The 23,129-nt window shown below is 42.2% G+C and overlaps 42 non-coding genes and 1 pseudogene across 42 annotated transcripts; all 43 read right to left on the bottom strand.

The window, feature by feature from the left end:
- Positions 1–378: 378 nt before the first annotated feature.
- On the bottom strand, positions 379–497 carry LOC140025122 (5S ribosomal RNA; annotated as a pseudogene).
- Positions 498–910: 413 nt separating this feature from the next.
- Positions 911–1,029, bottom strand: LOC140025020 (5S ribosomal RNA). Its single transcript, XR_011828997.1, has one exon. It is a non-coding gene; the product is annotated as a 5S ribosomal RNA (ribosomal RNA).
- Positions 1,030–1,445: 416 nt separating this feature from the next.
- LOC140023100 (5S ribosomal RNA) lies at positions 1,446–1,564 on the bottom strand. The gene has a single exon (XR_011827073.1). It is a non-coding gene; the product is annotated as a 5S ribosomal RNA (ribosomal RNA).
- Positions 1,565–1,980: 416 nt separating this feature from the next.
- Positions 1,981–2,099, bottom strand: LOC140024782 (5S ribosomal RNA). The gene has a single exon (XR_011828758.1). It is a non-coding gene; the product is annotated as a 5S ribosomal RNA (ribosomal RNA).
- A 413-nt stretch (positions 2,100–2,512) lies between these two features.
- On the bottom strand, positions 2,513–2,631 carry LOC140021877 (5S ribosomal RNA). The gene has a single exon (XR_011825858.1). It is a non-coding gene; the product is annotated as a 5S ribosomal RNA (ribosomal RNA).
- Positions 2,632–3,046: 415 nt separating this feature from the next.
- On the bottom strand, positions 3,047–3,165 carry LOC140023099 (5S ribosomal RNA). Its single transcript, XR_011827072.1, has one exon. It is a non-coding gene; the product is annotated as a 5S ribosomal RNA (ribosomal RNA).
- A 416-nt stretch (positions 3,166–3,581) lies between these two features.
- LOC140023098 (5S ribosomal RNA) lies at positions 3,582–3,700 on the bottom strand. The gene has a single exon (XR_011827071.1). It is a non-coding gene; the product is annotated as a 5S ribosomal RNA (ribosomal RNA).
- A 416-nt stretch (positions 3,701–4,116) lies between these two features.
- On the bottom strand, positions 4,117–4,235 carry LOC140025101 (5S ribosomal RNA). The gene has a single exon (XR_011829079.1). It is a non-coding gene; the product is annotated as a 5S ribosomal RNA (ribosomal RNA).
- A 413-nt stretch (positions 4,236–4,648) lies between these two features.
- LOC140025019 (5S ribosomal RNA) lies at positions 4,649–4,767 on the bottom strand. Its single transcript, XR_011828996.1, has one exon. It is a non-coding gene; the product is annotated as a 5S ribosomal RNA (ribosomal RNA).
- Positions 4,768–5,183: 416 nt separating this feature from the next.
- On the bottom strand, positions 5,184–5,302 carry LOC140023096 (5S ribosomal RNA). Its single transcript, XR_011827069.1, has one exon. It is a non-coding gene; the product is annotated as a 5S ribosomal RNA (ribosomal RNA).
- A 416-nt stretch (positions 5,303–5,718) lies between these two features.
- LOC140024263 (5S ribosomal RNA) lies at positions 5,719–5,837 on the bottom strand. The gene has a single exon (XR_011828236.1). It is a non-coding gene; the product is annotated as a 5S ribosomal RNA (ribosomal RNA).
- A 416-nt stretch (positions 5,838–6,253) lies between these two features.
- On the bottom strand, positions 6,254–6,372 carry LOC140024478 (5S ribosomal RNA). Its single transcript, XR_011828452.1, has one exon. It is a non-coding gene; the product is annotated as a 5S ribosomal RNA (ribosomal RNA).
- Positions 6,373–6,788: 416 nt separating this feature from the next.
- On the bottom strand, positions 6,789–6,907 carry LOC140024086 (5S ribosomal RNA). Its single transcript, XR_011828058.1, has one exon. It is a non-coding gene; the product is annotated as a 5S ribosomal RNA (ribosomal RNA).
- A 415-nt stretch (positions 6,908–7,322) lies between these two features.
- Positions 7,323–7,441, bottom strand: LOC140023095 (5S ribosomal RNA). The gene has a single exon (XR_011827068.1). It is a non-coding gene; the product is annotated as a 5S ribosomal RNA (ribosomal RNA).
- A 416-nt stretch (positions 7,442–7,857) lies between these two features.
- On the bottom strand, positions 7,858–7,976 carry LOC140023094 (5S ribosomal RNA). The gene has a single exon (XR_011827067.1). It is a non-coding gene; the product is annotated as a 5S ribosomal RNA (ribosomal RNA).
- A 416-nt stretch (positions 7,977–8,392) lies between these two features.
- LOC140024781 (5S ribosomal RNA) lies at positions 8,393–8,511 on the bottom strand. Its single transcript, XR_011828757.1, has one exon. It is a non-coding gene; the product is annotated as a 5S ribosomal RNA (ribosomal RNA).
- Positions 8,512–8,927: 416 nt separating this feature from the next.
- Positions 8,928–9,046, bottom strand: LOC140023093 (5S ribosomal RNA). Its single transcript, XR_011827066.1, has one exon. It is a non-coding gene; the product is annotated as a 5S ribosomal RNA (ribosomal RNA).
- A 415-nt stretch (positions 9,047–9,461) lies between these two features.
- Positions 9,462–9,580, bottom strand: LOC140025100 (5S ribosomal RNA). The gene has a single exon (XR_011829078.1). It is a non-coding gene; the product is annotated as a 5S ribosomal RNA (ribosomal RNA).
- A 413-nt stretch (positions 9,581–9,993) lies between these two features.
- Positions 9,994–10,112, bottom strand: LOC140025018 (5S ribosomal RNA). The gene has a single exon (XR_011828995.1). It is a non-coding gene; the product is annotated as a 5S ribosomal RNA (ribosomal RNA).
- A 416-nt stretch (positions 10,113–10,528) lies between these two features.
- LOC140023092 (5S ribosomal RNA) lies at positions 10,529–10,647 on the bottom strand. Its single transcript, XR_011827065.1, has one exon. It is a non-coding gene; the product is annotated as a 5S ribosomal RNA (ribosomal RNA).
- Positions 10,648–11,062: 415 nt separating this feature from the next.
- Positions 11,063–11,181, bottom strand: LOC140024262 (5S ribosomal RNA). Its single transcript, XR_011828235.1, has one exon. It is a non-coding gene; the product is annotated as a 5S ribosomal RNA (ribosomal RNA).
- Positions 11,182–11,597: 416 nt separating this feature from the next.
- Positions 11,598–11,716, bottom strand: LOC140024477 (5S ribosomal RNA). The gene has a single exon (XR_011828451.1). It is a non-coding gene; the product is annotated as a 5S ribosomal RNA (ribosomal RNA).
- A 416-nt stretch (positions 11,717–12,132) lies between these two features.
- On the bottom strand, positions 12,133–12,251 carry LOC140023552 (5S ribosomal RNA). Its single transcript, XR_011827521.1, has one exon. It is a non-coding gene; the product is annotated as a 5S ribosomal RNA (ribosomal RNA).
- Positions 12,252–12,666: 415 nt separating this feature from the next.
- On the bottom strand, positions 12,667–12,785 carry LOC140023090 (5S ribosomal RNA). The gene has a single exon (XR_011827063.1). It is a non-coding gene; the product is annotated as a 5S ribosomal RNA (ribosomal RNA).
- A 416-nt stretch (positions 12,786–13,201) lies between these two features.
- On the bottom strand, positions 13,202–13,320 carry LOC140032217 (5S ribosomal RNA). The gene has a single exon (XR_011836142.1). It is a non-coding gene; the product is annotated as a 5S ribosomal RNA (ribosomal RNA).
- A 416-nt stretch (positions 13,321–13,736) lies between these two features.
- Positions 13,737–13,855, bottom strand: LOC140025017 (5S ribosomal RNA). Its single transcript, XR_011828994.1, has one exon. It is a non-coding gene; the product is annotated as a 5S ribosomal RNA (ribosomal RNA).
- A 416-nt stretch (positions 13,856–14,271) lies between these two features.
- On the bottom strand, positions 14,272–14,390 carry LOC140021826 (5S ribosomal RNA). The gene has a single exon (XR_011825808.1). It is a non-coding gene; the product is annotated as a 5S ribosomal RNA (ribosomal RNA).
- Positions 14,391–14,805: 415 nt separating this feature from the next.
- LOC140025015 (5S ribosomal RNA) lies at positions 14,806–14,924 on the bottom strand. The gene has a single exon (XR_011828992.1). It is a non-coding gene; the product is annotated as a 5S ribosomal RNA (ribosomal RNA).
- A 416-nt stretch (positions 14,925–15,340) lies between these two features.
- On the bottom strand, positions 15,341–15,459 carry LOC140021825 (5S ribosomal RNA). Its single transcript, XR_011825807.1, has one exon. It is a non-coding gene; the product is annotated as a 5S ribosomal RNA (ribosomal RNA).
- Positions 15,460–15,874: 415 nt separating this feature from the next.
- Positions 15,875–15,993, bottom strand: LOC140024261 (5S ribosomal RNA). Its single transcript, XR_011828234.1, has one exon. It is a non-coding gene; the product is annotated as a 5S ribosomal RNA (ribosomal RNA).
- Positions 15,994–16,409: 416 nt separating this feature from the next.
- On the bottom strand, positions 16,410–16,528 carry LOC140024476 (5S ribosomal RNA). Its single transcript, XR_011828450.1, has one exon. It is a non-coding gene; the product is annotated as a 5S ribosomal RNA (ribosomal RNA).
- A 416-nt stretch (positions 16,529–16,944) lies between these two features.
- On the bottom strand, positions 16,945–17,063 carry LOC140023551 (5S ribosomal RNA). Its single transcript, XR_011827520.1, has one exon. It is a non-coding gene; the product is annotated as a 5S ribosomal RNA (ribosomal RNA).
- A 415-nt stretch (positions 17,064–17,478) lies between these two features.
- On the bottom strand, positions 17,479–17,597 carry LOC140024321 (5S ribosomal RNA). The gene has a single exon (XR_011828294.1). It is a non-coding gene; the product is annotated as a 5S ribosomal RNA (ribosomal RNA).
- Positions 17,598–18,013: 416 nt separating this feature from the next.
- LOC140032328 (5S ribosomal RNA) lies at positions 18,014–18,132 on the bottom strand. Its single transcript, XR_011836254.1, has one exon. It is a non-coding gene; the product is annotated as a 5S ribosomal RNA (ribosomal RNA).
- A 416-nt stretch (positions 18,133–18,548) lies between these two features.
- Positions 18,549–18,667, bottom strand: LOC140032216 (5S ribosomal RNA). The gene has a single exon (XR_011836141.1). It is a non-coding gene; the product is annotated as a 5S ribosomal RNA (ribosomal RNA).
- Positions 18,668–19,083: 416 nt separating this feature from the next.
- On the bottom strand, positions 19,084–19,202 carry LOC140024704 (5S ribosomal RNA). The gene has a single exon (XR_011828680.1). It is a non-coding gene; the product is annotated as a 5S ribosomal RNA (ribosomal RNA).
- A 413-nt stretch (positions 19,203–19,615) lies between these two features.
- On the bottom strand, positions 19,616–19,734 carry LOC140023770 (5S ribosomal RNA). Its single transcript, XR_011827736.1, has one exon. It is a non-coding gene; the product is annotated as a 5S ribosomal RNA (ribosomal RNA).
- A 414-nt stretch (positions 19,735–20,148) lies between these two features.
- LOC140024260 (5S ribosomal RNA) lies at positions 20,149–20,267 on the bottom strand. The gene has a single exon (XR_011828233.1). It is a non-coding gene; the product is annotated as a 5S ribosomal RNA (ribosomal RNA).
- A 416-nt stretch (positions 20,268–20,683) lies between these two features.
- On the bottom strand, positions 20,684–20,802 carry LOC140023769 (5S ribosomal RNA). The gene has a single exon (XR_011827735.1). It is a non-coding gene; the product is annotated as a 5S ribosomal RNA (ribosomal RNA).
- Positions 20,803–21,216: 414 nt separating this feature from the next.
- LOC140024258 (5S ribosomal RNA) lies at positions 21,217–21,335 on the bottom strand. Its single transcript, XR_011828231.1, has one exon. It is a non-coding gene; the product is annotated as a 5S ribosomal RNA (ribosomal RNA).
- A 416-nt stretch (positions 21,336–21,751) lies between these two features.
- Positions 21,752–21,870, bottom strand: LOC140024475 (5S ribosomal RNA). The gene has a single exon (XR_011828449.1). It is a non-coding gene; the product is annotated as a 5S ribosomal RNA (ribosomal RNA).
- A 416-nt stretch (positions 21,871–22,286) lies between these two features.
- LOC140023550 (5S ribosomal RNA) lies at positions 22,287–22,405 on the bottom strand. Its single transcript, XR_011827519.1, has one exon. It is a non-coding gene; the product is annotated as a 5S ribosomal RNA (ribosomal RNA).
- Positions 22,406–22,821: 416 nt separating this feature from the next.
- LOC140024320 (5S ribosomal RNA) lies at positions 22,822–22,940 on the bottom strand. The gene has a single exon (XR_011828293.1). It is a non-coding gene; the product is annotated as a 5S ribosomal RNA (ribosomal RNA).
- Positions 22,941–23,129: the final 189 nt, after the last annotated feature.

The following is a 23,129-nucleotide window of genomic DNA, read 5'->3' as shown; positions in this document are numbered from 1 at the left end:
CTCTGCGAAGCAGTGTGGCTTTTCTAGACCGAAATTCATTTTAAGCGTCAATTCAAGCATTTTTCTCTTATCCTTTTATTTATTTGCTTTCATATTTTTTTTTGTTATTGATTTGCACCCTGTTTTTTTCCCTCATCGCGCAACAATAAATTGTCATGAAATCAATCCATCACGCTAGCGCTGATACATTTGCGCCGACAAATTTGAGCGATGATCCGGGCTTTGATCGAGCTGTACCGTTCCTGAATTCTCTCGCGCCTTCAGATCCGCGTTCATGCTTCGAGAAGAAGCAAAATATAAAGCAATCGTTCCGAAGGACCTAAATTACTACAGGATAAAGAACGAATAGAAAATTTGAATTTCGAAACAAAAAAGAGAGGGGTGCAACAAGAGGAATTCCCAGGGGGTCACCCATCCTATTACTGCTCACGCCCAAGCACGCTTAAATTCGGAGTTCTGATGGGATACGGTGCATTAGTGTTGGTATGATCGCACCCACAACGTTCCTTTCGCTTTATTCTTTTAAACTACCCCGTCCAGCGAAGCAGTGTGGCTTTTCTAGACCGGAATTCATTTTAAGCGTCAATTGAAGCATTTTCCTCTTATCCTTTTATTTATTTACTTTATATTTTTTTGTTATTGATTTGCACCCTGTTTTTTTCCATCATCCCGCAACTCTAAATTATCATGAAATCAATCCTTCACGCTTGCGGTGATACATTTGCGCCGACAAATTTGAGCGACGATCCGGGCTTTGATCGAGCCGTACCGTTCCTGATTTGTCTCGCGCCTTCAGATCCTCCTTCACGCTTCGACAAGAAGCAAAATATTAAGCAATCGTTCCGACGGAGCTAAATTACTACAGGATAAAGAACGAATAGGAAATTTGGATTTCGAAACAAAAAAGAGAGGGGTGCAACACGAGGACTTCCCAGGGGGTCACCAATCCAAGTGCTACTCTCGCCCAAACACGCTTAATTTCGAAGTTCTGAAGGGATCCGGTGCATTAGTGCTGGTATGATCGCACCCGCCATATTCCTTTCGCTTTATTCTTTTAAACTACCCCGTCCTGCGAAGCAGTGTGGCTTTTCTAGACCGAAATTCATTTTAAGCGTCAATTCAAGCATTTTCCTATTATCCTTTTATTTATTTGCTTTCATATTTTTTTTTGATATTGATTTGCCCCCTATTTTTTTCCATCATCCCGCAACTCTAAATTATCATGAAATCAATCCTTCACGCTTGCGCTGATACATTTGCGCCGACAAATTTGAGCGACGATCCGGGCTTTGATCGAGCCGTACCGTTCCTGATTTGTCTCGCGCCTTCAGATCCTCCTTCACGCTTCGACAAGAAGCAAAATATTAAGCAATCGTTCCGACGGAGCTAAATTACTACAGGATAAAGAACGAATAGGAAATTTGGATTTCGAAACAAAAAAGAGAGGGGTGCAACACGAGGACTTCCCAGGGGGTCACCAATCCAAGTACTACTCTCGCCCAAACACGCTTAATTTCGAAGTTCTGATGGGATCCGGTGCATTAGTGCTGGTATGATCGCACCCGCCATATTCCTTTCGCTTTATTCTTTTAAACTACCCCGTCCTGCGAAGCAGAGTGGCTTTTCTAGACCAAAATTCATTTTAAGCGTCAATTCAAGCATTTTCCTATTATCATTTTATTTATTTGCTTTCTTATTTTTTTTTGTTATTGATTTGCCCCCTATTTTTTTCCATCATCCCGCAACTCTAAATTATCATGAAATCAATCCTTCACGCTTGCGCTGATACATTTGCGCCGACAAATTTGAGCGACGATTCGGGCTTTGATCGAGCCGTACCGTTCCTGATTTGTCTCGCGCCTTCAGATCTGCCTTCATGCTTCGAGAAGAAGCAAAATATAAAGCAATCGTTCCGAAGGACCTAAATTACTACAGGATAAAGAACGAATAGAAAATTTGAATTTCGAAACAAAAAAGAGAGGGGTGCAACAAGAGGAATTCCCAGGGGGTCACCCATCCTAATACTGCTCACGCCCAAGCACGCTTAAATTCGGAGTTCTGATGGGATACGGTGCATTAGTGCTGGTATGATTGCACCCACAACGTTCCTTTCGCTTTATTCTTTTAAACTACCCCGTCCAGCGAAGCAGTGTGGCTTTTCTAGACCGGAATTCATTTTAAGCGTCAATTGAAGCATTTTCCTCTTATCCTTTTATTTATTTACTTTATATTTTTTTGTTATTGATTTGCACCCTATTTTTTTCCATCATCCCGCAACTCTAAATTATCATGAAATCAATCCTTCACGCTTGCGGTGATACATTTGCGCCGACAAATTTGAGCGACGATCCGGGCTTTGATCGAGCCGTACCGTTCCTGATTTGTCTCGCGCCTTCAGATCCGCCTTCATGCTTCGAGAAGAAGCAAAATATAAAGCAATCATTCCGAAGGACCTAAATTACTACAGGATAAAGAACGAATAGAAAATTTGAATTTCGAAACAAAAAAGAGAGGGGTGCAACAAGAGGAATTCCCAGGGGGTAACCCATCCTAGTACAACTCTCGCCCAAGCATGCTTAACTTCGGAGTTCTGATGAGATCCGGTGCATTAGTGCTGGTATGATCGCACCCGCCATGTTCCTTTCGCTTTATTCTTTTAAACTACCCCGTCCAGCGAAGCAGTGTGGCTTTTCTAGACCGGAATTCATTTTAAGCGTCAATTGAAGCATTTTCCTCTTATTCTTTTATTTATTTACTTTATATTTTTTTTTGTTATTGATTTGCACCCTGTTTTTTTCCATCATCCCGCAACTCTAAATTATCATGAAATCAATCCTTCACGCTTGCGCTGATACATTTGCGCCGACAAATTTGAGCGACGATCCGGGCTTTGATCGAGCCGTACCGTTCCTGATTTGTCTCGCGCCTTCAGATCCTCCTTCACGCTTCGACAAGAAGCAAAATATTAAGCAATCGTTCCGACGGAGCTAAATTACTACAGGATAAAGAACGAATAGGAAATTTGGATTTCGAAACAAAAAAGAGAGGGGTGCAACACGAGGACTTCCCAGGGGGTCACCAATCCAAGTACTACTCTCGCCCAAACACGCTTAATTTCGAAGTTCTGATGGGATCCGGTGCATTAGTGCTGGTATGATCGCACCCGCCATATTCCTTTCGCTTTATTCTTTTAAACTACACCGTCCTGCGAAGCAGTGTAGCTTTTCTAGACCGAAATTCATTTTAAGCGTCAATTCAAGCATTTTCCTATTATCCTTTTATTTATTTGCTTTCATATTTTTTTTTGTTATTGATTTGCCCCCTGTTTTTTTCCATCATCCCGCAACTCTAAATTATCATGAAATCAATCCTTCACGCTTGCGGTGATACATTTGCGCCGACAAATTTGAGCGACGATCCGGGCTTTGATCGAGCCGTACCGTTCCTGATTTGTCTCGCGCCTTCAGATCCTCCTTCACGCTTCGACAAGAAGCAAAATATTAAGCAATCGTTCCGACGGAGCTAAATTACTACAGGATAAAGAACGAATAGGAAATTTGGATTTCGAAACAAAAAAGAGAGGGGTGCAACACGAGGACTTCCCAGGGGGTCACCAATCCAAGTACTACTCTCGCCCAAACACGCTTAATTTCGAAGTTCTGATGGGATCCGGTGCATTAGTGCTGGTATGATCGCACCCGCCATATTCCTTTCGCTTTATTCTTTTAAACTACCCCGTCCTGCGAAGCAGTGTGGCTTTTCTAGACCGAAATTCATTTTAAGCGTCAATTCAAGCATTTTCCTATTATCCTTTTATTTATTTGCTTTCATATTTTTTTTTGTTATTGATTTGCACCCTGTTTTTTTCCCTCATCGCGCAACAATAAATTGTCATGAAATCAATCCATCACGCTAGCGCTGATACATTTGCGCCGACAAATTTGAGCGATGATCCGGGCTTTGATCGAGCCGTACCGTTCCTGAATTCTCTCGCGCCTTCAGATCCGCCTTCATGCTTCGAGAAGAAGCAAAATATAAAGCAATCGTTCCGAAGGACCTAAATTACTACAGGATAAAGAACGAATAGAAAATTTGAATTTCGAAACAAAAAAGAGAGGGGTGCAACAAGAGGAATTCCCAGGGGGTCACCCATCCTAATACTGCTCACGCCCAAGCACGCTTAAATTCGGAGTTCTGATGGGATACGGTGCATTAGTGTTGGTATGATCGCACCCACAACGTTCCTTTCGCTTTATTCTTTTAAACTACCCCGTCCAGCGAAGCAGTGTGGCTTTTCTAGACCGGAATTCATTTTAAGCGTCAATTGAAGCATTTTCCTCTTATCCTTTTATTTATTTACTTTATATTTTTTTGTTATTGATTTGCACCCTGTTTTTTTCCATCATCCCGCAACTCTAAATTATCATGAAATCAATCCTTCACGCTTGCGGTGATACATTTGCGCCGACAAATTTGAGCGACGATCCGGGCTTTGATCGAGCCGTACCGTTCCTGATTTGTCTCGCGCCTTCAGATCCTCCTTCACGCTTCGACAAGAAGCAAAATATTAAGCAATCGTTCCGACGGAGCTAAATTACTACAGGATAAAGAACGAATAGGAAATTTGGATTTCGAAACAAAAAAGAGAGGGGTGCAACACGAGGACTTCCCAGGGGGTCACCAATCCAAGTGCTACTCTCGCCCAAACACGCTTAATTTCGAAGTTCTGAAGGGATCCGGTGCATTAGTGCTGGTATGATCGCACCCGCCATATTCCTTTCGCTTTATTCTTTTAAACTACCCCGTCCTGCGAAGCAGTGTGGCTTTTCTAGACCGAAATTCATTTTAAGCGTCAATTCAAGCATTTTCCTATTATCCTTTTATTTATTTGCTTTCATATTTTTTTTTGATATTGATTTGCCCCCTGTTTTTTTCCATCATCCCGCAACTCTAAATTATCATGAAATCAATCCTTCACGCTTGCGCTGATACATTTGCGCCGACAAATTTGAGCGACGATCCGGGCTTTGATCGAGCCGTACCGTTCCTGATTTGTCTCGCGCCTTCAGATCCTCCTTCACGCTTCGACAAGAAGCAAAATATTAAGCAATCGTTCCGACGGAGCTAAATTACTACAGGATAAAGAACGAATAGGAAATTTGGATTTCAAAATAAAAAAGAGAGGGGTGCAACACGAGGACTTCCCAGGGGGTCACCAATCCAAGTACTACTCTCGCCCAAACACGCTTAATTTCGAAGTTCTGATGGGATCCGGTGCATTAGTGCTGGTATGATCGCACCCGCCATATTCCTTTCGCTTTATTCTTTTAAACTACCCCGTCCTGCGAAGCAGTGTAGCTTTTCTAGACCGAAATTCATTTTAAGCGTCAATTCAAGCATTTTCCTATTATCCTTTTATTTATTTGCTTTCATATTTTTTTTTGTTATTGATTTGCCCCCTGTTTTTTTCCATCATCCCGCAACTCTAAATTATCATGAAATCAATCCTTCACGCTTGCGGTGATACATTTGCGCCGACAAATTTGAGCGACGATCCGGGCTTTGATCGAGCCGTACCGTTCCTGATTTGTCTCGCGCCTTCAGATCCTCCTTCACGCTTCGACAAGAAGCAAAATATTAAGCAATCGTTCCGACGGAGCTAAATTACTACAGGATAAAGAACGAATAGGAAATTTGGATTTCGAAACAAAAAAGAGAGGGGTGCAACACGAGGACTTCCCAGGGGGTCACCAATCCAAGTATTACTCTCGCCCAAACACGCTTAATTTCGAAGTTCTGATGGGATCCGGTGCATTAGTGCTGGTATGATCGCACCCGCCATATTCCTTTCGCTTTATTCTTTTAAACTACCCCGTCCTGCGAAGCAGTTTGGCTTTTCTAGACCGAAATTCATTTTAAGCGTCAATTCAAGCATTTTCCTATTATCCTTTTATTTATTTGCTTTCATATTTTTTTTTGTCATTGATTTGCCCCCTGTTTTTTTCCATCATCCCGCAACTCTAAATTATCATGAAATCAATCCTTCACGCTTGCGCTGATACATTTGCGCCGACAAATTTGAGCGACGATCCGGGATTTGATCGAGCCGTACCGTTCCTGATTTGTCTCGCGCCTTCAGATCCGCCTTCATGCTTCGAGAAGAAGCAAAATATAAAGCAATCGTTCCGAAGGACCTAAATTACTACAGGATAAAGAACGAATAGAAAATTTGAATTTCGAAAGAAAAAAGAGAGGGGTGCAACAAGAGGAATTCCCAGGGGGTCACCCATCCTAGTACTACTCTCGCCCAAGCATGCTGAACTTCGGAGTTCTGATGTGATCCGGTGCATTAGTGCTGGTATGATCGTACCCGCCATGTTCCTTTCGCTTTATTCTTTTAAACTACCCCGTCCTGCGAAGCAGTGTGGCTTTTCTAGACCGAAATTCATTTTAAGCGTCAATTCAAGCATTTTTTTCTTATCCTTTTGTTTATTTGCTTTCATATTTTTTTTTGTTATTGATTTGCACCCTGTTTTTTTCCCTCATCGCGCAACAATAAATTGTCATCAAATCAATCCATCACGCTAGCGCTGATACATTTGCGCCGACAAATTTGAGCGATGATCCGGGCTTTGATCGAGCCGTACCGTTCCTGATTTCTCTCGCGCCTTCAGATCCGCCTTCATGCTTCGAGAAGAAGCAAAATATAAAGCAATCGTTCCGAAGGACCTAAATTACTACAGGATAAAGAACGAATAGAAAATTTGAATTTCGAAACAAAAAAGAGAGGGGTGCAACAAGAGGAATTCCCAGGGGGTCACCCATCCTAATACAGCTCACGCCCAAGCACGCTTAACTTCGGAGTTCTGATGGGATACGGTGCATTAGTGCTGGTATGATCGCACCCACAACGTTCCTTTCGCTTTATTCTTTTAAACTACCCCGTCCAGCGAAGCAGTGTGGCTTTTCTAGACCGGAATTCATTTTAAGCGTCAATTGAAGCATTTTCCTCTTATTCTTTTATTTATTTACTTTATATTTTTTTTTGTTATTGATTTGCACCCTGTTTTTTTCCATCATCCCGCAACTCTAAATTATCATGAAATCAATCCTTCACGCTTGCGCTGATACATTTGCGCCGACAAATTTGAGCGACGATCCGGGCTTTGATCGAGCCGTACCGTTCCTGATTTGTCTCGCGCCTTCAGATCCTCCTTCACGCTTCGACAAGAAGCAAAATATTAAGCAATCGTTCCGACGGAGCTAAATTACTACAGGATAAAGAACGAATAGGAAATTTGGATTTCGAAACAAAAAAGAGAGGGGTGCAACACGAGGACTTCCCAGGGGGTCACCAATCCAAGTACTACTCTCGCCCAAACACGCTTAATTTCGAAGTTCTGATGGGATCCGGTGCATTAGTGCTGGTATGATCGCACCCGCCATATTCCTTTCGCTTTATTCTTTTAAACTACACCGTCCTGCGAAGCAGTGTAGCTTTTCTAGACCGAAATTCATTTTAAGCGTCAATTCAAGTATTTTCCTATTATCCTTTTATTTATTTGCTTTCATATTTTTTTTTGTTATTGATTTGCTCCCTGTTTTTTTCCATCATCCCGCAACTCTAAATTATCATGAAATCAATCCTTCACGCTTGCGGTGATACATTTGCGCCGACAAATTTGAGCGACGATCCGGGCTTTGATCGAGCCGTACCGTTCCTGATTTGTCTCGCGCCTTCAGATCCTCCTTCACGCTTCGACAAGAAGCAAAATATTAAGCAATCGTTCCGACGGAGCTAAATTACTACAGGATAAAGAACGAATAGGAAATTTGGATTTCGAAACAAAAAAGAGAGGGGTGCAACACGAGGACTTCCCAGGGGGTCACCAATCCAAGTACTACTCTCGCCCAAACACGCTTAATTTCGAAGTTCTGATGGGATCCGGTGCATTAGTGCTGGTATGATCGCACCCGCCATATTCCTTTCGCTTTATTCTTTTAAACTACCCCGTCCTGCGACGCAGTGTGGCTTTTCTAGACCGAAATTCATTTTAAGCGTCAATTCAAGCATTTTCCTATTATCCTTTTATTTATTTGCTTTCTTATTTTTTTTTGTTATTGATTTGCCCCCTATTTTTTTCCATCATCCCGCAACTCTAAATTATCATGAAATCAATCCTTCACGCTTGCGCTGATACATTTGCGCCGACAAATTTGAGCGACGATTCGGGCTTTGATCGAGCCGTACCGTTCCTGATTTGTCTCGCGCCTTCAGATCTGCCTTCATGCTTCGAGAAGAAGCAAAATATAAAGCAATCGTTCCGAAGGACCTAAATTACTACAGGATAAAGAACGAATAGAAAATTTGAATTTCGAAACAAAAAAGAGAGGGGTGCAACAAGAGGAATTCCCAGGGGGTCACCCATCCTAATACTGCTCACGCCCAAGCACGCTTAAATTCGGAGTTCTGATGGGATACGGTGCATTAGTGCTGGTATGATTGCACCCACAACGTTCCTTTCGCTTTATTCTTTTAAACTACCCCGTCCAGCGAAGCAGTGTGGCTTTTCTAGACCGGAATTCATTTTAAGCGTCAATTGAAGCATTTTCCTCTTATCCTTTTATTTATTTGCTTTCATATTTTTTTTTGATATTGATTTGCCCCCTGTTTTTTTCCATCATCCCGCAACTCTAAATTATCATGAAATCAATCCTTCACGCTTGCGCTGATACATTTGCGCCGACAAATTTGAGCGACGATCCGGGCTTTGATCGAGCCGTACCGTTCCTGATTTGTCTCGCACCTTCAGATCCTCCTTCACGCTTCGACAAGAAGCAAAATATTAAGCAATCGTTCCGACGGAGCTAAATTACTACAGGATAAAGAACGAATAGGAAATTTGGATTTCAAAACAAAAAAGAGAGGGGTGCAACACGAGGACTTCCCAGGGGGTCACCAATCCAAGTACTACTCTCGCCCAAACACGCTTAATTTCGAAGTTCTGATGGGATCCGGTGCATTAGTGCTGGTATGATCGCACCCGCCATATTCCTTTCGCTTTATTCTTTTAAACTACCCCGTCCTGCGAAGCAGTGTAGCTTTTCTAGACCGAAATTCATTTTAAGCGTCAATTCAAGCATTTTCCTATTATCCTTTTATTTATTTGCTTTCATATTTTTTTTGTTATTGATTTGCCCCCTGTTTTTTTCCATCATCCCGCAACTCTAAATTATCATGAAATCAATCCTTCACGCTTGCGGTGATACATTTGCGCCGACAAATTTGAGCGATGATCCGGGCTTTGATCGAGCCGTACCGTTCCTGAATTCTCTCGCGCCTTCAGATCCGCCTTCATGCTTCGAGAAGAAGCAAAATATAAAGCAATCGTTCCGAAGGACCTAAATTACTACAGGATAAAGAACGAATAGAAAATTTGAATTTCGAAACAAAAAAGAGAGGGGTGCAACAAGAGGAATTCCCAGGGGGTCACCCATCCTAATACTGCTCACGCCCAAGCACGCTTAAATTCGGAGTTCTGATGGGATACGGTGCATTAGTGTTGGTATGATCGCACCCACAACGTTCCTTTCGCTTTATTCTTTTAAACTACCCCGTCCAGCGAAGCAGTGTGGCTTTTCTAGACCGAAATTCATTTTAAGCGTCAATTGAAACATTTTCCTCTTATCCTTTTATTTATTTACTTTATATTTTTTTGTTATTGATTTGCACCCTGTTTTTTTCCATCATCCCGCAACTCTAAATTATCATGAAATCAATCCTTCACGCTTGCGGTGATACATTTGCGCCGACAAATTTGAGCGACGATCCGGGCTTTGATCGAGCCGTACCGTTCCTGATTTGTCTCGCGCCTTCAGATCCTCCTTCACGCTTCGACAATAAGCAAAATATTAAGCAATCGTTCCGACGGAGCTAAATTACTACAGGATAAAGAACGAATAGGAAATTTGGATTTCGAAACAAAAAAGAGAGGGGTGCAACACGAGGACTTCCCAGGGGGTCACCAATCCAAGTGCTACTCTCGCCCAAACACGCTTAATTTCGAAGTTCTGAAGGGATCCGGTGCATTAGTGCTGGTATGATCGCACCCGCCATATTCCTTTCGCTTTATTCTTTTAAACTACCCCGTCCTGCGAAGCAGTGTGGCTTTTCTAGACCGAAATTCATTTTAAGCGTCAATTCAAGCATTTTCCTATTATCCTTTTATTTATTTGCTTTCATATTTTTTTTTGATATTGATTTGCCCCCTGTTTTTTTCCATCATCCCGCAACTCTAAATTATCATGAAATCAATCCTTCACGCTTGCGCTGATACATTTGCGCCGACAAATTTGAGCGACGATCCGGGCTTTGATCGAGCCGTACCGTTCCTGATTTGTCTCGCGCCTTCAGATCCTCCTTCACGCTTCGACAAGAAGCAAAATATTAAGCAATCGTTCCGACGGAGCTAAATTACTACAGGATAAAGAACGAATAGGAAATTTGGATTTCAAAACAAAAAAGAGAGGGGTGCAACACGAGGACTTCCCAGGGGGTCACCAATCCAAGTACTACTCTCGCCCAAACACGCTTAATTTCGAAGTTCTGATGGGATCCGGTGCATTAGTGCTGGTATGATCGCACCCGCCATATTCCTTTCGCTTTATTCTTTTAAACTACCCCGTCCTGCGAAGCAGTGTAGCTTTTCTAGACCGAAATTCATTTTAAGCGTCAATTCAAGCATTTTCCTATTATCCTTTTATTTATTTGCTTTCATATTTTTTTTGTTATTGATTTGCCCCCTGTTTTTTTCCATCATCCCGCAACTCTAAATTATCATGAAATCAATCCTTCACGCTTGCGGTGATACATTTGCGCCGACAAATTTGAGCGACGATCCGGGCTTTGATCGAGCCGTACCGTTCCTGATTTGTCTCGCGCCTTCAGATCCTCCTTCACGCTTCGACAAGAAGCAAAATATTAAGCAATCGTTCCGACGGAGCTAAATTACTACAGGATAAAGAACGAATAGGAAATTTGGATTTCGAAACAAAAAAGAGAGGGGTGCAACACGAGGACTTCCCAGGGGGTCACCAATCCAAGTATTACTCTCGCCCAAACACGCTTAATTTCGAAGTTCTGATGGGATCCGGTGCATTAGTGCTGGTATGATCGCACCCGCCATATTCCTTTCGCTTTATTCTTTTAAACTACCCCGTCCTGCGAAGCAGTTTGGCTTTTCTAGACCGAAATTCATTTTAAGCGTCAATTCAAGCATTTTCCTATTATCCTTTTATTTATTTGCTTTCATATTTTTTTTTGTCATTGATTTGCCCCCTGTTTTTTTCCATCATCCCGCAACTCTAAATTATCATGAAATCAATCCTTCACGCTTGCGCTGATACATTTGCGCCGACAAATTTGAGCGACGATCCGGGATTTGATCGAGCCGTACCGTTCCTGATTTGTCTCGCGCCTTCAGATCCGCCTTCATGCTTCGAGAAGAAGCAAAATATAAAGCAATCGTTCCGAAGGACCTAAATTACTACAGGATAAAGAACGAATAGAAAATTTGAATTTCGAAAGAAAAAAGAGAGGGGTGCAACAAGAGGAATTCCCAGGGGGTCACCCATCCTAGTACTACTCTCGCCCAAGCATGCTGAACTTCGGAGTTCTGATGTGATCCGGTGCATTAGTGCTGGTATGATCGTACCCGCCATGTTCCTTTCGCTTTATTCTTTTAAACTACCCCGTCCTGCGAAGCAGTGTGGCTTTTCTAGACCGAAATTCATTTTAAGCGTCAATTCAAGCATTTTTTTCTTATCCTTTTGTTTATTTGCTTTCATATTTTTTTTTGTTATTGATTTGCACCCTGTTTTTTTCCCTCATCGCGCAACAATAAATTGTCATCAAATCAATCCATCACGCTAGCGCTGATACATTTGCGCCGATAAATTTGAGCGATGATCCGGGCTTTGATCGAGCCGTACCGTTCCTGATTTCTCTCGCGCCTTCAGATCCGCCTTCATGCTTCGAGAAGAAGCAAAATATAAAGCAATCGTTCCGAAGGACCTAAATTACTACAGGATAAAGAACGAATAGAAAATTTGAATTTCGAAACAAAAAAGAGAGGGGTGCAACAAGAGGAATTCCCAGGGGGTCACCCATCCTAATACTGCTCACGCCCAAGCACGCTTAACTTCGGAGTTCTGATGGGATACGGTGCATTAGTGCTGGTATGATCGCACCCACAACGTTCCTTTCGCTTTATTCTTTTAAACTACCCCGTCCAGCGAAGCAGTGTGGCTTTTCTAGACCGGAATTCATTTTAAGCGTCAATTGAAGCATTTTCCTCTTATTCTTTTGTTTATTTACTTTATATTTTTTTTTGTTATTGATTTGCACCCTGTTTTTTTCCATCATCCCGCAACTCTAAATTATCATGAAATCAATCCTTCACGCTTGCGCTGATACATTTGCGCCGACAAATTTGAGCGACGATCCGGGCTTTGATCGAGCCGTACCGTTCCTGATTTGTCTCGCGCCTTCAGATCCTCCTTCACGCTTCGACAAGAAGCAAAATATTAAGCAATCGTTCCGACGGAGCTAAATTACTACAGGATAAAGAACGAATAGGAAATTTGGATTTCGAAACAAAAAAGAGAGGGGTGCAACACGAGGACTTCCCAGGGGGTCACCAATCCAAGTACTACTCTCGCCCAAACACGCTTAATTTCGAAGTTCTGATGGGATCCGGTGCATTAGTGCTGGTATGATCGCACCCGCCATATTCCTTTCGCTTTATTCTTTTAAACTACCCCGTCCTGCGAAGCAGTGTAGCTTTTCTAGACCGAAATTCATTTTAAGCGTCAATTCAAGCTTTTTCCTATTATCCTTTTATTTATTTGCTTTCATATTTTTTTTTGTTATTGATTTGCCCCCTGTTTTTTTCCATCATCCCGCAACTCTAAATTATCATGAAATCAATCCTTCACGCTTGCGGTGATACATTTGCGCCGACAAATTTGAGCGACGATCCGGGCTTTGATCGAGCCGTACCGTTCCTGATTTGACTCGCGCCTTCAGATCCTCCTTCATGCTTCGAGAAGAAGCAAAATATAAAGCAATCATTCCGAAGGACCTAAATTACTACAGGATAAAGAACGAATAGAAACTTTGAATTTCGAAACAAAAAAAAGAGGGGTGCAACAAGAGGAATTCCCAGGGGGTAACCCATCCTAGTACTACTCTCGCCCAAGCATGCTTAACTTCGGAGTTCTGATGGGATCCGGTGCATTAGTGCTGGTATGATCGCACCCGCCATGTTCCTTTCGCTTTATTCTTTTAAACTACCCCGTCCTGCAAAGCAGTGTGGCTTTTCTAGACCGAAATTCATTTTAAGCGTCAATTCAAGCATTTTTCTCTTATCCTTTTATTTATTTGCTTTCATATTTTTTTTTGTTATTGATTTGCACCCTGTTTTTTTCCCTCATCGCGCAACAATAAATTGTCATGAAATCAATCCATCACGCTAGCGCTGATACATTTGCGCCGACAAATTTGAGCGATGATCCGGGCTTTGATCGAACCGTACCGTTCCTGAATTCTCTCGCGCCTTCAGATCCGCCTTCATGCTTCGAGAAGAAGCAAAATATTAAGCAATCGTTCCGACGGAGCTAAATTACTACAGGATAAAGAACGAATAGGAAATTTGGATTTCGAAACAAAAAAGAGCGGGGTGCAACACGAGGACTTCCCAGGGGGTCACCAATCCAAGTGCTACTCTCGCCCAAACACGCTTAATTTCGAAGTTCTGAAGGGATCCGGTGCATTAGTGCTGGTATGATCGCACCCGCCATATTCCTTTCGCTTTATTCTTTTAAACTACCCCGTCCTGCGAAGCAGTTTGGCTTTTCTAGACCGAAATTCATTTTAAGCGTCAATTCAAGCATTTTCCTATTATCCTTTTATTTATTTGCTTTCATATTTTTTTTTGATATTGATTTGCCCCCTGTTTTTTTCCATCATCCCGCAACTCTAAATTATCATGAAATCAATCCTTCACGCTTGCGCTGATACATTTGCGCCGACAAATTTGAGCGACGATCCGGGCTTTGATCGAGCCGTACCGTTCCTGATTTGTCTCGCGCCTTCAGATCCTCCTTCACGCTTCGACAAGAAGCAAAATATTAAGCAATCGTTTCGACGGAGCTAAATTACTACAGGATAAAGAACGAATAGGAAATTTGGATTTCGAAACAAAAAAGAGAGGGGTGCAACACGAGGACTTCCCAGGGGGTCACCCATCCTAATACTGCTTACGCCCAAGCACGCTTAACTTCGGAGTTCTGATGGGATACGGTGCATTAGTGCTGGTATGATCGCACCCACAACGTTTCTTTCGCTATATTCTTTTAAACTACCCTGTCCTGCGAAGCAGTGTGGCTTTTCTAGACCGGAATTCATTTTAAGCGTCAATTGAAGCATTTTCCTCTTATCCTTTTATTTATTTACTTTATATTTTTTTTTGTTATTGATTTGCACCCTGTTTTTTTCCATCATCCCGCAACTCTAAATTATCATGAAATCAATCCTTCACGCTTGCGGTGATACATTTGCGCCGACAAATTTGAGCGACGATCCGGGCTTTGATCGAGCCGTACCGTTCCTGATTTGTCTCGCGCCTTCAGATCCTCCTTCACGCTTCGACAAGAAGCAAAATATTAAGCAATCGTTCCGACGGAGCTAAATTACTACAGGATAAAGAACGAATAGGAAATTTGGATTTCGAAACAAAAAAGAGCGGGGTGCAACACGAGGACTTCCCAGGGGGTCACCAATCCAAGTGCTACTCTCGCCCAAACACGCTTAATTTCGAAGTTCTGAAGGGATCCGGTGCATTAGTGCTGGTATGATCGCACCCGCCATATTCCTTTCGCTTTATTCTTTTAAACTACCCCGTCCTGCGAAGCAGTGTGGCTTTTCTAGACCGAAATTCATTTTAAGCGTCAATTCAAGCATTTTCCTATTATCCTTTTATTTATTTGCTTTCATATTTTTTTTTGATATTGATTTGCCCCCTGTTTTTTTCCATCATCCCGCAACTCTAAATTATCATGAAATCAATAATTCACGCTTGCGCTGATACATTTGCGCCGACAAATTTGAGCGACGATCCGGGCTTTGATCGAGCCGTACCGTTCCTGATTTGTCTCGCGCCTTCAGATCCTCCTTCACGCTTCGACAAGAAGCAAAATATTAAGCAATCGTTTCGACGGAGCTAAATTACTACAGGATAAAGAACGAATAGGAAATTTGGATTTCGAAACAAAAAAGAGAGGGGTGCAACACGAGGACTTCCCAGGGGGTCACCCATCCTAATACTGCTTACGCCCAAGCACGCTTAACTTCGGAGTTCTGATGGGATACGGTGCATTAGTGCTGGTATGATCGCACCCACAACGTTCCTTTCGCTTTATTCTTTTAAACTTCCCTGTCCTGCGAAGCAGTGTGGCTTTTCTAGACCGGAATTCATTTTAAGCGTCAATTGAAGCATTTTCCTCTTATCCTTTTATTTATTTACTTTATATTTTTTTTTGTTATTGATTTGCACCCTGTTTTTTTCCATCATCCCGCAACTCTAAATTATCATGAAATCAATCCTTCACGCTTGCGGTGATACATTTGCGCCGACAAATTTGAGCGACGATCCGGGCTTTGATCGAGCCGTACCGTTCCTGATTTGTCTCGCGCCTTCAGATCCTACTTCACGCTTCGACAAGAAGCAAAATATTAAGCAATCGTTCCGACGGAGCTAAATTACTACAGGATAAAGAACGAATAGGAAATTTGGATTTCGAAACAAAAAAGAGAGGGGTGCAACACGAGGACTTCCCAGGGGGTCACCAATCCAAGTATTACTCTCGCCCAAACACGCTTAATTTCGAAGTTCTGATGGGATCCGGTGCATTAGTGCTGGTATGATCGCACCCGCCATATTCCTTTCGCTTTATTCTTTTAAACTACCCCGTCCTGCAAAGCAGTTTGGCTTTTCTAGACCGAAATTCATTTTAAGCGTCAATTCAAGCATTTTCCTATTATCCTTTTATTTATTTGCTTTCATATTTTTTTTTGTCATTGATTTGCCCCCTGTTTTTTTCCATCATCCCGCAACTCTAAATTATCATGAAATCAATCCTTCACGCTTGCGCTGATACATTTGCGCCGACAAATTTGAGCGACGATCCGGGCTTTGATCGAGCCGTACCGTTCCTGATTTGTCTCGCGCCTTCAGATCCGCCTTCATGCTTCGAGAAGAAGCAAAATATAAAGCAATCGTTCCGAAGGACCTAAATTACTACAGGATAAAGAACGAATAGAAAATTTGAATTTCGAAAGAAAAAAGAGAGGGGTGCAACAAGAGGAATTCCCAGGGGGTCACCCATCCTAGTACTACTCTCGCCCAAGCATGCTGAACTTCGGAGTTCTGATGTGATCCGGTGCATTAGTGCTGGTATGATCGTACCCGCCATGTTCCTTTCGCTTTATTCTTTTAAACTACCCCGTCCTGCGAAGCAGTGTGGCTTTTCTAGACCGAAATTCATTTTAAGCGTCAATTCAAGCATTTTTTTCTTATCCTTTTGTTTATTTGCTTTCATATTTTTTTTTGTTATTGATTTGCACCCTGTTTTTTTCCCTCATCGCGCAACAATAAATTGTCATCAAATCAATCCATCACGCTAGCGCTGATACATTTGCGCCGACAAATTTGAGCGATGATCCGGGCTTTGATCGAGCCGTACCGTTCCTGATTTCTCTCGCGCCTTCAGATCCGCCTTCATGCTTCGAGAAGAAGCAAAATATAAAGCAATCGTTCCGAAGGACCTAAATTACTACAGGATAAAGAACGAATAGAAAATTTGAATTTCGAAACAAAAAAGAGAGGGGTGCAACAAGAGGAATTCCCAGGGGGTCACCCATCCTAATACTGCTCACGCCCAAGCACGCTTAACTTCGGAGTTCTGATGGGATACGGTGCATTAGTGCTGGTATGATCGCACCCACAACGTTCCTTTCGCTTTATTCTTTTAAACTACCCCGTCCAGCGAAGCAGTGTGGCTTTTCTAGTCCGGAATTCATTTTAAGCGTCAATTGAAGCATTTTCCTCTTATTCTTTTATTTATTTACTTTATATTTTTTTTTGTTATTGATTTGCACCCTGTTTTTTTCCATCATCCCGCAACTCTAAATTATCCTGAAATCAATCCTTCACGCTTGCGCTGATACATTTGCGCCGACAAATTTGAGCGACGATCCGGGCTTTGATCGAGCCGTACCGTTCCTGATTTGTCTCGCGCCTTCAGATCCTCCTTCACGCTTCGACAAGAAGCAAAATATTAAGCAATCGTTCCAACGGAGCTAAATTACTACAGGATAAAGAACGAATAGGAAATTTGGATTTCGAAACAAAAAAGAGAGGGGTGCAACACGAGGACTTCCCAGGGGGTCACCAATCCAAGTACTACTCTCGCCCAAACACGCTTAATTTCGAAGTTCTGATGGGATCCGGTTCATTAGTGCTGGTATGATAGCACCCGCCATATTCCTTTCGCTTTATTCTTTTAAACTACCCCGTCCTGCGAAGCAGTGTGGCTTTTCTAGACCGAAATTCATTTTAAGCGTCAATTCAAGCATTTTCCTATTATCCTTTTATTTATTTGCTTTCTTATTTTTTTTTGTTATTGATTTGCCCCCTATTTTTTTCCATCATCCCGCAACTCTAAATTATCATGAAATCAATCCTTCACGCTTGCGCTGATACATTTGCGCCGACAAATTTGAGCGACGATTCGGGCTTTGATCGAGCCGTACCGTTCCTGATTTGTCTCGCGCCTTCAGATCTGCCTTCATGCTTCGAGAAGAAGCAAAATATAAAGCAATCGTTCCGAAGGACCTAAATTACTACAGGATAAAGAACGAATAGAAAATTTGAATTTCGAAACAAAAAAGAGAGGGGTGCAACAAGAGGAATTCCCAGGGGGTCACCCATCCTAGTACTACTCTCGCCCAAGCATGCTTAACTTCGAAGTTCTGATGGGATCCGGTGCATTAGTGCTGGTATGATCGCACCCGCCATGTTCCTTTCGCATTATTCTTTTAAACTACCCCGTCCTGCGAAGCAGTGTGGCTTTTGTAGACCGAAATTCATTTTAAGCGTCAATTCAAGCATTTTCCTATTATCCTTTTATTTATTTGCTTTCATATTTTTTTTTGTTATTGATTTGCCCCCTGTTTTTTTCCATCATCCCGCAACTCTAAATTATCATGAAATCAATCCTTCACGCTTGCGCTGATACATTTGCGCCGACAAATTTGAGCGACGATCCGGGCTTTGATCGAGCCGTACCATTCCTGATTTGTCTCGCGCCTTCAGATCCGCCTTCATGCTTCGAGAAGAAGTAAAATATAAAGCAATCATTCCGAAGGACCTAAATTACTACAGGATAAAGAACGAATAGAAAATTTGAATTTCGAAACAAAAAAAAGAGGGGTGCAACAAGAGGAATTCCCAGGGGGTAACCCATCCTAGTACTACTCTCGCCCAAGCATGCTTAACTTCGGAGTTCTGATGGGATCCGGTGCATTAGTGCTGGTATGATCGCACCCGCCATGTTCCTTTCGCTTTATTCTTTTAAACTACCCCGTCCTGCGAAGCAGTGTGGCTTTTCTAGACCGAAATTCATTTTAAGCGTCAATTCAAGCATTTTTCTCTTATCCTTTTATTTATTTGCTTTCATATTTTTTTTTGTTATTGATTTGCACCCTGTTTTTTTCCCTCATCGCGCAACAATAAATTGTCATGAAATCAATCCATCACGCTAGCGCTGATACATTTGCGCCGACAAATTTGAACGATGATCCGGGCTTTGATCGAGCCGTACCGTTCCTGAATTCTCTCGCGCCTTCAGATCCGCCTTCATGCTTCGAGAAGAAGCAAAATATAAAGCAATCGTTCCGAAGGACCTAAATTACTACAGGATAAAGAACGAATAGAAAATTTGAATTTCGAAACAAAAAAGAGAGGGGTGCAACAAGAGGAATTCCCAGGGGGTCACCCATCCTAATACTGCTCACGCCCAAGCACGCTTAAATTCGGAGTTCTGATGGGATACGGTGCATTAGTGCTGGTATGATCGCACCCACAACGTTTCTTTCGCTTTATTCTTTTAAACTACCCCGTCCAGCGAAGCAGTGAGGCTTTTCTAGACCGGAATTCATTTTAAGCGTCAATTGAAGCATTTTCCTCTTATCCTTTTATTTATTTACTTTATATTTTTTTGTTATTGATTTGCACCCTGTTTTCTTCCATCATCCCGCAACTCTAAATTATCATGAAATCAATCCTTCACGCTTGCGGTGATACATTTGCGCCGACAAATTTGAGCGACGATCCGGGCTTTGATCGAGCCGTACCGTTCCTGATTTGTCTCGCGCCTTCAGATCCTCCTTCACGCTTCGACAAGAAGCAAAATATTAAGCAATCGTTCCGACGGAGCTAAATTACTACAGGATAAAGAACGAATAGGAAATTTGGATTTCGAAACAAAAAAGAGAGGGGTGCAACACGAGGACTTCCCAGGGGGTCACCCATCCTAATACTGCTTACGCCCAAGCACGCTTAACTTTGGAGTTCTGATGGGATACGGTGCATTAGTGCTGGTATGATCGCACCCACAACGTTCCTTTCGTTTTATTCTTTTAAACTACCCTGTCCTGCGAAGCAGTGTGGCTTTTCTAGACCGGAATTCATTTTAAGCGTCAATTGAAGCATTTTCCTCTTATCCTTTTATTTATTTACTTTATATATTTTTTGTTATTGATTTGCACCCTATTTTTTTCCATCATCCCGCAACTCTAAATTATCATGAAATCAATCCTTCACGCTTGCGGTGATACATTTGCGCCGACAAATTTGAGCGACGATCCGGGCTTTGATCGAGCCGTACCGTTCCTGATTTGTCTCGCGCCTTCAGATCCTCCTTCACGCTTCGACAAGAAGCAAAATATTAAGCAATCGTTCCGACAGAGCTAAGTTACTACAGGATAAAGAACGAATAGGAAATTTGGATTTCGAAACAAAAAAGAGAGGGGTGCAACACGAGGACTTCCCAGGGGGTCACCAATCCAAGTATTACTCTCGCCCAAACACGCTTAATTTCGAAGTTCTGATGGGATCCGGTGCATTAGTGCTGGTATGATCGCACCCGCCATATTCCTTTCGCTTTATTCTTTTAAACTACCCCGTCCTGCGAAGCAGTGTGGCTTTTCTAGACCGAAATTCATTTTAAGCATCAATTCAAGCATTTTCCTATTATCCTTTTATTTATTTGCTTTCATATTTTTTTTTGATATTGATTTGCCCCCTGTTTTTTTCCATCATCCCGCAACTCTAAATTATCATGAAATCAATCCTTCACGCTTGCGCTGATACATTTGCGCCGACAAATTTGAGCGACGATCCGGGCTTTGATCGAGCCGTACCGTTCCTGATTTGTCTCGCGCCTTCAGATCCTCCTTCACGCTTCGACAAGAAGCAAAATATTAAGCAATCGTTCCGACGGAGCTAAATTACTACAGGATAAAGAACGAATAGGAAATTTGGATTTCGAAACAAAAAAGAGAGGGGTGCAACACGAGGACTTCCCAGGGGGTCACCCATCCTAATACTGCTTACGCCCAAGCACGCTTAACTTTGGAGTTCTGATGGGATACGGTGCATTAGTGCTGGTATGATCGCACCCACAACGTTCCTTTCGTTTTATTCTTTTAAACTACCCTGTCCTGCGAAACAGTGTGGCTTTTCTAGACCGGAATTCATTTTAAGCGTCAATTGAAGCATTTTCCTCTTATCCTTTTATTTATTTACTTTATATATTTTTTGTTATTGATTTGCACCCTATTTTTTTCCATCATCCCGCAACTCTAAATTATCATGAAATCAATCCTTCACGCTTGCGGTGATACATTTGCGCCGACAAATTTGAGCGACGATCCGGGCTTTGATCGAGCCGTACCGTTCCTGATTTGTCTCGCGCCTTCAGATCCTCCTTCACGCGTCGACAAGAAGCAAAATATTAAGCAATCGTTCCGACAGAGCTAAATTACTACAGGATAAAGAACGAATAGGAAATTTGGATTTCGAAACAAAAAAGAGAGGGGTGCAACACGAGGACTTCCCAGGGGGTCACCAATCCAAGTATTACTCTCGCCCAAACACGCTTAATTTCGAAGTTCTGATGGGATCCGGTGCATTAGTGCTGGTATGATCGCACCCGCCATATTCCTTTCGCTTTATTCTTTTAAACTACCCCGTCCTGCGAAGCAGTTTGGCTTTTCTAGACCGAAATTCATTTTAAGCGTCAATTCAAGCATTTTCCTATTATCCTTTTATTTATTTGCTTTCATATTTTTTTTTGTCATTGATTTGCCCCCTGTTTTTTTCCATCATCCCGCAACTCTAAATTATCATGAAATCAATCCTTCACGCTTGCGCTGATACATTTGCGCCGACAAATTTGAGCGACGATCCGGGATTTGATCGAGCCGTACCGTTCCTGATTTGTCTCGCGCCTTCAGATCCGCCTTCATGCTTCGAGAAGAAGCAAAATATAAAGCAATCGTTCCGAAGGACCTAAATTACTACAGGATAAAGAACGAATAGAAAATTTGAATTTCGAAAGAAAAAAGAGAGGGGTGCAACAAGAGGAATTCCCAGGGGGTCACCCATCCTAGTACTACTCTCGCCCAAGCATGCTGAACTTCGGAGTTCTGATGTGATCCGGTGCATTAGTGCTGGTATGATCGTACCCGCCATGTTCCTTTCGCTTTATTCTTTTAAACTACCCCGTCCTGCGAAGCAGTGTGGCTTTTCTAGACCGAAATTCATTTTAAGCGTCAATTCAAGCATTTTTTTCTTATCCTTTTGTTTATTTGCTTTCATATTTTTTTTTGTTATTGATTTGCACCCTGTTTTTTTCCCTCATCGCGCAACAATAAATTGTCATCAAATCAATCCATCACGCTAGCGCTGATACATTTGCGCCGACAAATTTGAGCGATGATCCGGGCTTTGATCGAGCCGTACCGTTCCTGATTTCTCTCGCGCCTTCAGATCCGCCTTCATGCTTCGAGAAGAAGCAAAATATAAAGCAATCGTTCCGAAGGACCTAAATTACTACAGGATAAAGAACGAATAGAAAATTTGAATTTCGAAACAAAAAAGAGAGGGGTGCAACAAGAGGAATTCCCAGGGGGTCACCCATCCTAATACTGCTCACGCCCAAGCACGCTTAACTTCGGAGTTCTGATGGGATACGGTGCATTAGTGCTGGTATGATCGCACCCACAACGTTCCTTTCGCTTTATTCTTTTAAACTACCCCGTCCAGCGAAGCAGTGTGGCTTTTCTAGTCCGGAATTCATTTTAAGCGTCAATTGAAGCATTTTCCTCTTATTCTTTTATTTATTTACTTTATATTTTTTTTTTGTTATTGATTTGCACCCTGTTTTTTTCCATCATCCCGCAACTCTAAATTATCCTGAAATCAATCCTTCACGCTTGCGCTGATACATTTGCGCCGACAAATTTGAGCGACGATCCGGGCTTTGATCGAGCCGTACCGTTCCTGATTTGTCTCGCGCCTTCAGATCCTCCTTCACGCTTCGACAAGAAGCAAAATATTAAGCAATCGTTCCAACGGAGCTAAATTACTACAGGATAAAGAACGAATAGGAAATTTGGATTTCGAAACAAAAAAGAGAGGGGTGCAACACGAGGACTTCCCAGGGGGTCACCAATCCAAGTACTACTCTCGCCCAAACACGCTTAATTTCGAAGTTCTGATGGGATCCGGTTCATTAGTGCTGGTATGATAGCACCCGCCATATTCCTTTCGCTTTATTCTTTTAAACTACCCCGTCCTGCGAAGCAGTGTGGCTTTTCTAGACCGAAATTCATTTTAAGCGTCAATTCAAGCATTTTCCTATTATCCTTTTATTTATTTGCTTTCTTATTTTTTTTTGTTATTGATTTGCCCCCTATTTTTTTCCATCATCCCGCAACTCTAAAT

This window comes from Coffea arabica, chromosome 11e (assembly GCF_036785885.1).
Source record: "Coffea arabica cultivar ET-39 chromosome 11e, Coffea Arabica ET-39 HiFi, whole genome shotgun sequence".
In the NCBI taxonomy this organism is placed as follows: domain Eukaryota; kingdom Viridiplantae; phylum Streptophyta; class Magnoliopsida; order Gentianales; family Rubiaceae; genus Coffea; species Coffea arabica.
Note: the sequence above shows the minus strand (reverse complement) of the source record. Positions and strands in the feature narration are given on the sequence as shown.